Here is a 12,117-nt window from a genome sequence, read left to right on the forward strand (position 1 = left end):
TCTACAGCTTATTCCCTTTGGGGTGGCGGGGGGCGCTGAAGCCTATCTCAGCTACAATCAAATGGAAGGCAGGGTACACCCTGAACAAGTCGCCACCTCATCGCAGATACCCCATGATAACAATCTGAAAATGTTATTGTTTTTTTAATATTTTGCAAATCAAAAGAATCACACATTTCTTGTTGCACCTTTGGCAGCAATTACAGCCTCAAGTATGTTTGAGTACAATGGCACAAACTTGGCACACCTACTGGTATCTTTGGGCAGTTACACTCATTCCCCTTTGCAGTACCTCTCAAGCACCATCAGGTTGTATGAAAAGTGTTAATTTTCATCAAAAATGTCTACATTGCAGCGTTCATCTTTTCCTCAATCCTGACTCATCTACGAGTTCCTGTCGCTGTAAAACATCCCCACAGCATGATGTTGCCACCACCATTGGCCTGGTGATAAGCGGTGCCTGGTTTCCTCCAAACATGACACCTGACATTCGCGCCAAAGAGTTCAATCTTTGTCTCATCGAACCAGATAAATTTGTTTCTCATGGTCTGAGAGTCTTTCAGGTGCATTTGTTACAAATTTTCTACTCACAAATGGCTTCCGTCTGGCCACTCCATACAGGCATAATTGGTGGATTGCTGCAGAGATGGTTGTCCTTCTGTAAGTTTCTCCTCTCTCCAAAGAGGAATGTGGTAGCTCTGACAGAGTGATCATCAAGCTCTTGGTCACCTCCCCGAGTAGACTAAGATTAATGCAGTAAAGTACAAAGACATCCTGGATGAAAACCAACGCTTTCCAAACAACTTTATGGAGCTTGAGATTTGCTGCAAGGAGGGTTGGGTGAAACTGGTCAAAGATAGGTGTGCCAAGCTTGTGGCATCGTATTCAAAAAGACTTGAGGCTGTAATTGCTGCCAAAGATGCATCAACAAAGTATTGAGCCAATGCTGTGAATACTTATGTACGCGTGTTTTTTTGGTAAATTTGAAAAATTCAAAAAAATAACATTTTCACATTGTCATTACGGATTATTGTGTGTAGAATTTTGAGGACAAAATTAATATTCCATAAGACTGTAACATAACAAAATATGGAACAAGTGAAGCGCTGTGAATCATTTCCATATGCAGTGTCAAATTGAACTCAGCCAAGGATGGCTCTGCTTAGCGGCCATGTCCCATACAGTACATGATGCAAACCGTGGTCACACCAGATACTAACTTGATTTTGTTAACCTTATTTTCTTGACTCCGTGTGGTAGAAAGATAATTTCCCATATTTTCAAATCGAAATGTTGACGGGTATTCACATCAGTCAGCCAAGTGAAACACTACACTAACAGTGACTTCAACAATGTTTTAATACCTGAAATGTGGCCAGCAGCATAAAACAATATCTTCGTTTCATAGCACTTTGTACTCTTGTCTTACGCCATGCTCTCTCCACCCCAGCGGACGATGGCGTGGAACACCGTAGAGGCCACCACAGTGGATATGTTTCTTTTACTTTTTATTCATAGCTGTATGTAGAAGTGGCTGGTTGTATCTGCTGCTTTAATTTATTTAATGTCCTTTGTCTTCTTTGATGTTTGATGTTTCCCTCTTACACACATCCATCCATCTATTTCTACCGCTTATTCCCTTTTGGGGTGGCGGGGGGCGCTGACGCCTATCTCAGCTACAATCGGGCGGAAGGCGGTTACACCCTGGACAAGTCGCCACCTCATCGCAGGGCCAACACAGATAGACAGACAAACTATTTAAAACTTAAATTGAGCCTGAACTATTTAAAAAGGAAAAGGACAAGCAGTAGGAAATTGATAGATGGAAGAAAACACACACGCACACACACTTACCAGATGGGAGAGGGATGTGTACTATGGCTATGAGTTGTTGTTGTTTTTTTTCCCCTTGGCCTCAGTCTGGACCCCCTTTCCAGGGCCCAGGCTTAGACCAATTTTTTCACTATATTTTAATCTTTTATTTTTTCTCCCATTCCCCCACTTGTTTACCTGTATCTCACCTTTTTTGTAAGGGGCGCTGCAAGCCGGCAGACCCGTCAGCGATCCTGTTCTGTCTCCCTGTAACGTTTGTCTGATCTTGAATGGGATTGTGCTAAAAATTTAAATTTTCCTGAAGGAACTCTCCTGAACGAATAAATAAAGTACTATCTAATCCAATCTAATCTAATCTAATCTATATAAATCTGAAACATTCTGTAAGTGATAATGTGTAATTCAACAATTTTTAGACAATTTTCTTCATGTCAACTTTCTGCCAGTGTTTCTATGAAGCTGCAGTCTAGCAGTTTCCCTGAGAGCATGTTTGGCTTAGTTACAAGTCCATGTAAACATTTCAATGAGCGAGAGCGTTCCCTTTCGCCTGTAAAAGACTCCAGTGAGCTTTACCAGTTTCCACGTTGTCCAAGCCTACTGTCAACCTTGAACACAGCACAACAAATTGCACCTTTTCGACTTTGAAAGCACTATTCATTTTATGTATCAGTATCGATATCAGAATCGGCTTTATTGGCCAAGTATGTTTTAACACACAAGGAATTTGACTTGGTTGGCTGTGCTCTCTTGTTCAATGTAAAAAATAAATACTAACATCCATCCATCTATTTCTACCTCTTGTCCTTTTCGGGGTTGGAGGGGTTGCTGGAGCCTATCTCAGCTGCATTCTACAATCAGCTAAAAATACAAACAAGTTCTTAAATTACTAATATGTGCAAGGCTAATGAGTAATAGTGCAGTGATGAATAGAGCAGAGTAAAAAGAGGATGCCGTGAACATGAGTTAGTACATTCACAGTGACAGGTTAGATCCAGAGTTATTTCACAGCGTTCATCAGATTGACATCTTGAGGGAAGAAACTGTTCTTATGATGGGTTGTTTTGGCATACTGTGGTTTACATTTGAAAGAACGTTTTTTCCTCGCACTTCAAAAGGGTCGAATACGATTTCATACAGAAATTCACATAACATAACTTCAGTAAATAATGAGCAATAACAAATGTGCCATTATAAGAGTTGGCAAAAAAGTAACAGTTGGGTTTGGAGATTTAAATAGAGTTTCTTGCTATTCAGACAATATTCCAAATAGCTCATGACAACGTTATAGATCGGGGTAGGGAAACTATGGCTCTAGAGCCAGATGTGGCTCTTTTGATGACTTCATCTGGCTCTCAGATAAATCTTAGCTGATATCGCTTAACATGATAAGTAGTTAAAAATTCCGCTGTTAATCACAGTGTTAAAAATAACGTTCAAATTATAAAACATTCTCATGCATTTTAATCCAACCATCCGTTTTCTATCGCACCTGTTCAAGATGTCGCATTATTGGTAAGAAGTATTATATTTATTATTGGTTAACTTTATAATAACAATGTTATTAAAAAGAATAAGAGACTTATTACACTCAAAAAATGTTGGTGTTACGTAAAAATGCCCGTATTTAGTTGTATTCAGTGTTAAAAAATATTATATGGCTCTCACGGAAATATATTTTGAAATATTTGGCTTTCATGGCTCTCTCAGCCAAAAAGGTTCCCGACCCCTGTTATAGATTATGGAAAGTTATTCGTAATGTTGCCATTTAAGGGATTGATCTACAAAGATCCAAATAAAACGTGCTAAATATAGCATGTGCAAACTATAATATGATGAGTACTATATGTATGCGTGCTGTGGGTGATCTACTAAGACTGCGTGGATGTAGACCAGGGGTGCCCACACTTTTTTTGCAGGCCAGCTACTTTTCAATTGACCAAATCGAGGGGATCTATCTCATTCATATATATATATATATATATATATATATATACATATATATATATATATATATATATATATATATATATGTATAATTTATATGTATTTATTCATCAAAGAGACGTTTTTCTTAACGAGGTAAAGGTGTTTAATGATAATACAAGCATGTTTAACACATATGGATTCCTTTCTTTTATGAATTATTTATGAAGTATTACATGATTCTGATAACTTGCATTGATTGCAATCAGACAGTAGTGCTGATAACGTCCGCATTTTCGAATGGAGGAGAAAAAAAGTCCTCCTTTCTGTCCAATTCCACATGAAAGCGGTTGGTTTTTGGCATCTTATTTGTCCAGCTTCCAAACTCCTTTTTATTCACTTTACATGAAATACATTGGCGGCAAACTCCGTAGCATGCTAGCTTGTGTGCACCAGCTTTCTGAGACTCTTATTTTGTTCACGCAGACAGGATGAAGTAGGGCTTTTATTGTGAAGACAGGAACTGTGCGGTGAGTCTAGGTACAGTTGAAATAAAAATGGTTCTCGCCTTCCTAAGAGTCTTTTTCTCATTCATGGCAGCAGCCAGCATGATTTCATTAGATCCTCAGGTGCCGCGAATGTCAAAGAAGTGACGAAGGGGGTGATCAAGGGTGATGGGTCAAATGCAGAGAATAATTTCGCCACATCTAGTAGAATGTGTGTGACAATCATTGGTACTTTAACTTTGACTTTAAAGTGACGTCATAGTGAAGATTTGTGATCGCTAATTTTTAGGTCTATTTTTTTAATGCCTGGCTTGTGATCAACTGACACACACTCTGCGATCGACCGGTAGCTTGCGATCGACGTAATATGCACCCCTGCTGTAGACCAACCTATTAAGATGAGGTTGTTGCATGTATACTGGCTATCAATATGGGGACACTCATTTTCCGCTACATTTATGGCATCTAATGGTCCAAACTGTGGCGTTTTGTCATGTTGTTGACAAGCAGCAAGCAATATAATATGAACCACCTTTTCTAGGGTAAACAACAGAACCTACTTTTAGCATGCTCGAGGTATGCTCTGATAGGCGCTGTGGTGTTGTGATGGTGTGTTTGGAAAAATCTGGATCACTAATTCTAAAACTGCGGGAGTTTGTCTTTTGGTCCGCCAAGGATTTGATTCATTATTTAAGTACAGTGTTTTATTTTCCTATATTAAAAATCTGTTTTCAAACTGTGTTTAATGACATGGTGGCCAAAAATATTAAATATATTTGTTAAATAAAACCTCTGCTTTGTTTTTTATGAATACCTATGGCTACTATGCTACTTTATTTTAGTGTTGGTCGTTATGGTGGTCCTTGAAAAACAAAGGGTTTTCTGACGTGCTACTTGGTGAAAAAAGTATGAGAACCATCGATGCAAGAAAATGTATGTTGCAACATTTTATATCATGTGAGATGTATACCCTATATGAAAAAATTAATACCATAACAAAAATTTAAAAAATTCCAGCAGACACCAAATCGAATCAACTGAATGTGTTTAAACAGCTGTAAAACAGTTCCAGTCTTGAGCAACCAAATTGTGTGTGCGAAATGAATATATTTGTATATTCAAGTATTGAATATATTCTGCATAGACATGGAGACAGACACGCTAAATGGATTGCCCTCTCTAGTTTGCCCATTTAAGAGACACAATCTTCTGCGCAGTCTTAGTGGATCAGTTTTGCGTGCGCTATCACATGTTTTAATACATGCAAGCTTTAATAGATCAGGCCCAAAGTGTTTTGTGTTTTGAATGACTATTATATTGTCAAAATAATTTGGTGAAGACAAACCATAAGCATTAACTTTTATTTTGCTAAAAATATACCATATTTCACATTTAAGAACTACAAACCTACAAACCCCGTTTCCATATGGGTTGGGAAATTGTGTTAGATGTAAATAAAAACAGAATACAATGATTTGCAAATCCTTTTCAACCCATAATCAATTGAATGCACTAAAAAGACAAGATATTTGATGTTCAAACTCATAAACTTTTTTTTTTTTTTCTTCAGTCGTTCAACAGTCCGGGGTCTCCGCTGTCGTATTTTACGCTTCATAATGCGCCACACATTTTCGATGGGAGCCAGGTCTGGACTGCAGGCAGGCGAGGAAAGTACCCGCACTCTTTTTTTACGAAGCCACACTGTTGTAACACGTGCTGAATGTGGCTTGGCATTGTCTTGATGAAATAAGCAGGGGCATCCATGAAAAAGACGGTGTTTAGATGGCAGCATTGGTTGTTCCAAAACCTGTATGTACCTTTCAGCATTAATGGTGCCTTCACAGATGTGTAAGTTACCCATGTGTTGGGCACTAATGCACCCCCATACCATCACATATGCTGGCTTTTGAACTTTGCATCGATAACAGTCTGAATGGTTTGCTTCCCCTTTGGTACAGATGACACGATGTCGTATATTTCCAAAAACAATTTGAAATGTGGACTCGTCAGACCAGAGAACACTTTTCCACTCTGCATCAGTCCATCTTAGATGATCTTGGACCCAGAGAAGCCGGCGGCGTTTCTGGATGTTGTTGATAAATGGCTTTCGCTTTGCATAGAAGAGCTTTAACTTGCACTTACAGATGTAGCGACAAACTGTATTTAGTGACAGTGGTTTTCTGAAGTGTTCCTGAGCCCATGTGGTGATATCCTTTAGAGATTGATGTCAGTTTTTGATACAGTGCCGTCTGAGGGATCGACGGTCACGGTTATTTAATGTTGGTTTCCGGCCATGCCGCTTACGTGGAGGGATTGCTCCAGATTTTCTGAACATTTTGATGATATTATGGACCGTAGATGTTGAAATCCCTAAATTCCTTGCAATTGCACTTTGAGAAACGTTGTTCTTAAACTGTTTGACTATTTGCTCACGCAGTTGTGGACAAAGGGATGTACCTCGCCCCATCCTTTCTTGAGAAAGATTGAGCATTTTTGGGGAAGCTGTTTTTATACCCAATCATGGCACCCACCTGTTCCCAAATAGCCTGCACACCTGTGGGATGTTCCAAATAAGTATTTGATGAGCATTCCTCAACTCTATCAGTATTTGTTGCCATCATTCCCAACTTCTTTGCCACGTGTTGCTGGCATCAAATTCTAAAGTTAATGATTATTTGCACAAAAAAAAAATATATGTTTATCAGTTTGAACATCAAATATGTTGTCTTTGTAGTGCATTCAAATGAATACGGGTTGAAAATGATTTGCAGATTATTGTATTCCGTTTATATTTACATCTAACACAATTTCCCAACTCATATGGAAATGGGGTTTGTAGTATTTTTAGTTGGCAGAAGTCTATTTATTCTGTGTAAAACTATAATTTGAAACGACTTCCAACGCACTATGCAGCAACATGAGCAGCGGCCTCTCAGAACATCTATTTTGAGTCGATGAGTCCTCGATGCTTTTCTAAAAAACCCAGCCAATAAACAATCAGGATCGAGGTGAGGTGTGACGGCGTACATCCGTAAATCGGACCCGATTCACGGATGATTCAAACATTCATACACAATACGTGATTTGTCAGGGAAGTTATACTGGAATTCCTTTCCAGGCTTCACAGGAATAGACTGACAGCAGGATGTTGCGCTCCAAGGGAGTCATTTGTCGTGAGTAAGGGGCTAAATTAAAAGCATGAGTAGTAAAGAGGATAGATGGTGCCTCCTCACTGCACCTGTCACGGCTATTTTCCTTCTGCAGTTCAGCGCCACAGAGGAGATTCCCTTTTGAACCTCACAGCTCGACTTTATACATAAGACTAACATTAATTACTACACACAAAAGGACAATAAACTTCAAAAGACAACAGAAAATAGGAAATAATCCACAGTCACAAGAAAGCATGACGAGAAGCGATCAACAGAAAAGTAATATCTGAACATGTGCATAAAGATAAACAGTAAATCATAAAGTTTTTTGACCAAAGACCAAGCAAATAAATCATCTTACCAAAGAGCTGCGTGTGTTTAGGCGACTGCCAAGAGCTGAGTGGGGTCCATTATCAGACGCGACTACAGCCCGCAGTGCCAGTCCGGTCTAAAAATGGCAGGGCGCTTGCATTCTCCCTGCACAAGCATACGTTGCTGCCTCAACAATGCTCATAGACTAACAAGGCCATGCCCCCTCTCTTGTCACACCTCTGCTTCATTCACAGCTTCACTTTTATTCCTTCAGAATCATGAAAGTTTTCGAACAAACAGCTACTGACTTTGAGCATTTCTCCAGCCAAAACACAATAAAAAGTCTTGGTTTTTTTTATTCATTCACATCGATCGTAATCCCTGAAGTCAAACACACTTGAGCTTTTATCTGTAAAGCTTGTGTACGCAAAAAAACAGTACGTTGTTTTTAACCTTAGATATGTGATCTAAAAAAAACACAAGCATTCATTGGAATGAATAGAGGTTCATTCATTTTGTACAAAGATTTTTAGTCGCAATTTCACGTGCAGTTTTATAAATGTGCGGGGAAAAATGTTCCTCCAAAAAAGAGGAATTTCTCCTTCAAAAGAGGAGAACTATGACCTTAGAGGAATAATCTACCGTATTTTTCGTACTATAAGTCGCAGTTTTTTTCATAGTTTGGTCGGGGGTCCGACTTGTACTCAGAAGCGACTTATTTGTGAAATTATTAACACATTACCGTAAAATATCAAATATTATTATTTAGCTCATTCACCTAAGAGACTAGACATATTAGATTTCAACGGATTTAGCGATTAGGAGTGACAGATTGTTTGGTAAACTTATAGCATGTTCTATATGTTACAGTTATTTGAATGACTCTTACCATAATATGTTACGTTAACATACCAGGCACCTTCTCAGTTGGTTATTTATGTGTCATATAACGTACACTTATTAAGCCTGTTGTTCACTATTCTTTATTTATGTTAAATTGCCTTTCAAATGTCTATTCTTCTTGTTGGGTTTTATCAAATACATTTCCCCAAAAAATGCGATTTATACTCCAGTGCGACTTATATATGTTTTTTTCCTTCTTTATTATGCATTTTCGGCAGGGGCGAATTATACTACGGAGCGACTTATACTCCGAAAAATGCGGTAATTTAAAACATGTGTATGCTCGTACAACACTTAGAACCTTTAGCATATCAGAATTAAATTATGGAATGGATTAACTAAAAAAATCAAACAAAGTGTGAATTGTGAAGTGAATTATATTTATATAGCGCTTTTCTCTAGTGACTCAAAGCGCTTTACATAGCGAAACCCAATATCTAAGTTACATTTAAACCAGTGTGGGTGGCACTGGGAGCAGGTGGGTAAAGTGTCTTGCCCAAAGACACAACGGCAGTGACTAGGATGGCGGAAGCGGGAATCGAACCTGCAACCCTCAAGTTGCTGGCACGGCCACTCTACCAACCGAGCTATGCCGCCCCAGTATGATTCAGTTTAAGAGGCTATTCAAACTACAAGTGTTCACAAAGTCCACAGAACAAGAATTATGATGAATATCTTGGACCCTTTAAAAAAAAAATATATATATATATATATATATTTTATTATTATTATTTTTTAATGAGACAAAGATTATTTATGTATTTAATATTTTTTACTTACAATGGTATATTATTTATTTATTATTTATTTATTCACTGTTATGTTACAGAGAACAAGGAAATTGGATAAAATTGCTATGGTATAAAAAGGCGTAGGATTAAATAAGCTCAGCATCTTCCTTCTCCTTTTCGGACGTGCTGTGACGAAACAACTGGAAAAATGTGATGAATTACATTGTATGGTATGCATGTTCGAAATAAACTGTAACTGAACTGAACTGAACTGGAAATCTCAAGAGTTTGAATCATTGTCAGCATCAAACGATCAAATATTAGCTTTTTATTTGGCTTTTTGCTACAATTGTCCCATGAAAGTGGTTGTGAAACTTTTTTCACCAAGTATCACATCGAGAAACCCCATGGCTCTCCAACTACCACCATAACGACCAACACTAAAATACAGTAGTGTAGTTGGCCTAAATATTCATTAAAAACAAAGCAGAGGTTTAATTCAGCAAGTATATTTAATATGTTTGGCCACTGTAACATGACACACAGTTAGTTCACTGTGTTTGACTATAGGAAAATAAAACACTTTACTTTGATGCACCACAAGATGAACCCCGCAGTTTGAGATTCACTGATCTAGATAGTTTCAAACACACCATCACAATACAGCAGCGTAATAGGCCTGAATATTCATTAAAACCAATGCATAGGTTTTATTTAACAAGTACATTTAATAAAACATTACACATAGTTTGAACAGTACCACAGTTTGAGAAATCCCTGTTCTAAAATAAAGAGCTGGAATGGGCGCCATACCCATCCATCCATCCATTTCCTCCCGCTTATTCCCTTTTGTGAGGGCAGGGTACACCCTGGACAAGTCGCCACCTCATCACAGGGCCAACACAGATAAACAGACAACATTCACACTCACATTCGCACACTAGGGCCAATTTAGTGTCGCCAATCAACCTATCCCCAGGTGCATGTCTTTGGAAGTGGGAGGAAGCCGGAGTACCCAGAGGGAACCCACCCAGTCACGGGGAGGACATGCAAACTCCACACAGAAAGATCCCGAGCCCGGGATTGAACCCAGGATTACTCAGGACCTTCGTATTGTGAGGTAGACGCACTAACCCCTCTACCACCGTGCTGTCAGGCGCCCATACCAAGGGAGGGAATTAGGACAAATCCTTTGATTTGTCCTAATTATTTTTTTTCATTGGGGCCAGAATTCCTTGAAGTAATATAAAGTAAACCTTAAGGTTCTTTTCTACCAAATTGCCAAGAATTTTTGGATCCAAAGTATTTGTGTTTTGTCTGTGCATAGCTCCAAGTATACGGGGTGCCAAGTTGAAAAATTCAATAGCTGATTTACTTGTAATATTTAACTCACTTCTTTAACATTTACATATATATTTTTTCACATTAAGCTACTTTTTTCCACATTTGCGTTAGAAATTAAATGGTAAATCTAAATGTAAATCCTGAATCTGAATAATAAATTAAAATGTTAAATATAAATGGTGACTCTAAATCAAAATGTTGTATCTAAATGCATCTACATATCAAATGTAAAATCTAAATCTAATGTAAAATCTAAATTTTAAATCTAAATGTCTTGCAAAGTGTGAAGCTAAATATTTAGAAAATATTCAAATATGTCACTGTTCCCACATCTGGCAGAGCAATATAACGGCATCATCCCGTTGATGGATGTAATAATGTAGAAGTCAACATTGTAAAGTTGACTTCTACAGTATGTCCTTCCAGCTGCTTCTCTGTCAAACACACCATCAGCAGTTTCTCCATATTTTCATGGATAAATGTCTGCCATTTTGCTATTATTTAACAACCTTGGCTGGAATTAGACTCATCCTGCACCAATATGGCATAGACCAGCAGTGATACGCTCCAACCGCTTCACCAAGTTGGCGACACTATGTCCTGCTTTTGATGATTCCTTTAGTTCAATGAATATCATCCACTTCTTTTTCTCAGCAGTGTCCTTCACACTCACTTTCTTCCTTTCCATGCTTGGAAAAACAAAGTTAAGTCGATCCTTGTCTATAAACCAATGCTTGCAAGTAAGACCAGATGTTTTGGTTGGATCTTACAGCGCACTAAGGCCTGTCTATATTCAGCCGGATAACTCCTTAAACGGATAATTATTTAGCCTAAGTCCCGTTTCAGCCACTCTAACGCATCGTTTAAGCTTTCCCTCCTTAGATATTTTTTTACAATGGTAAGTCCGCCGTGTATTTCTTGAATGTTCGGCTCTTAGCTCTGTATGGGACTCATTGATCGTTTACAAACTGAGTTTGGAGAGGAAGTGAAGTCAGAAAGACCGCGCCCCACACAGGAAGTGACATCTGAAAGAATGCGCCACAGCCAGCTTCATAAAAAACGGTTTCGTAACTGGGAGCTAACCACTGGAAAGATGGAGAAGAATCATCCAGACATGCCCGTGTTTCTCCTTCCTCTACATGTACAGACGCTTGCGGAAATCAAACATGAATATCTTAAGAGAAGGAAATGCGCGATTAGAGCTAAATAACATACAACACATCTCAGACGGCAACATAGCAATGTTGAGCGACGGTTTTGGAGAAGGCCTGGAAGAACGGCAGCCTGGTGGGATATGTTTGTCAACGAGTGTGTTGTACCAGAGGAATGGCAAGAGAACTTTTGAATGTCCAGCTCACAGACTACTTTCTTCTGTCAAAACGGACTGCACTACCTAAATACCTCACTGCTAAT

General features: G+C 38.6%; 1 protein-coding gene across 4 annotated transcripts in view; it reads right to left on the minus strand.

The window, feature by feature from the left end:
* The window catches only part of mypn (myopalladin), a 52,635-nt gene that overhangs the window by 30,790 nt on the left and 9,728 nt on the right, over positions 1–12,117 (minus strand). The gene's annotated exons all lie outside the window — the stretch shown is intronic.

This window comes from Nerophis ophidion, linkage group LG09, assembly GCF_033978795.1.
Source record: "Nerophis ophidion isolate RoL-2023_Sa linkage group LG09, RoL_Noph_v1.0, whole genome shotgun sequence".
NCBI classification, from domain to species: domain Eukaryota; kingdom Metazoa; phylum Chordata; class Actinopteri; order Syngnathiformes; family Syngnathidae; genus Nerophis; species Nerophis ophidion.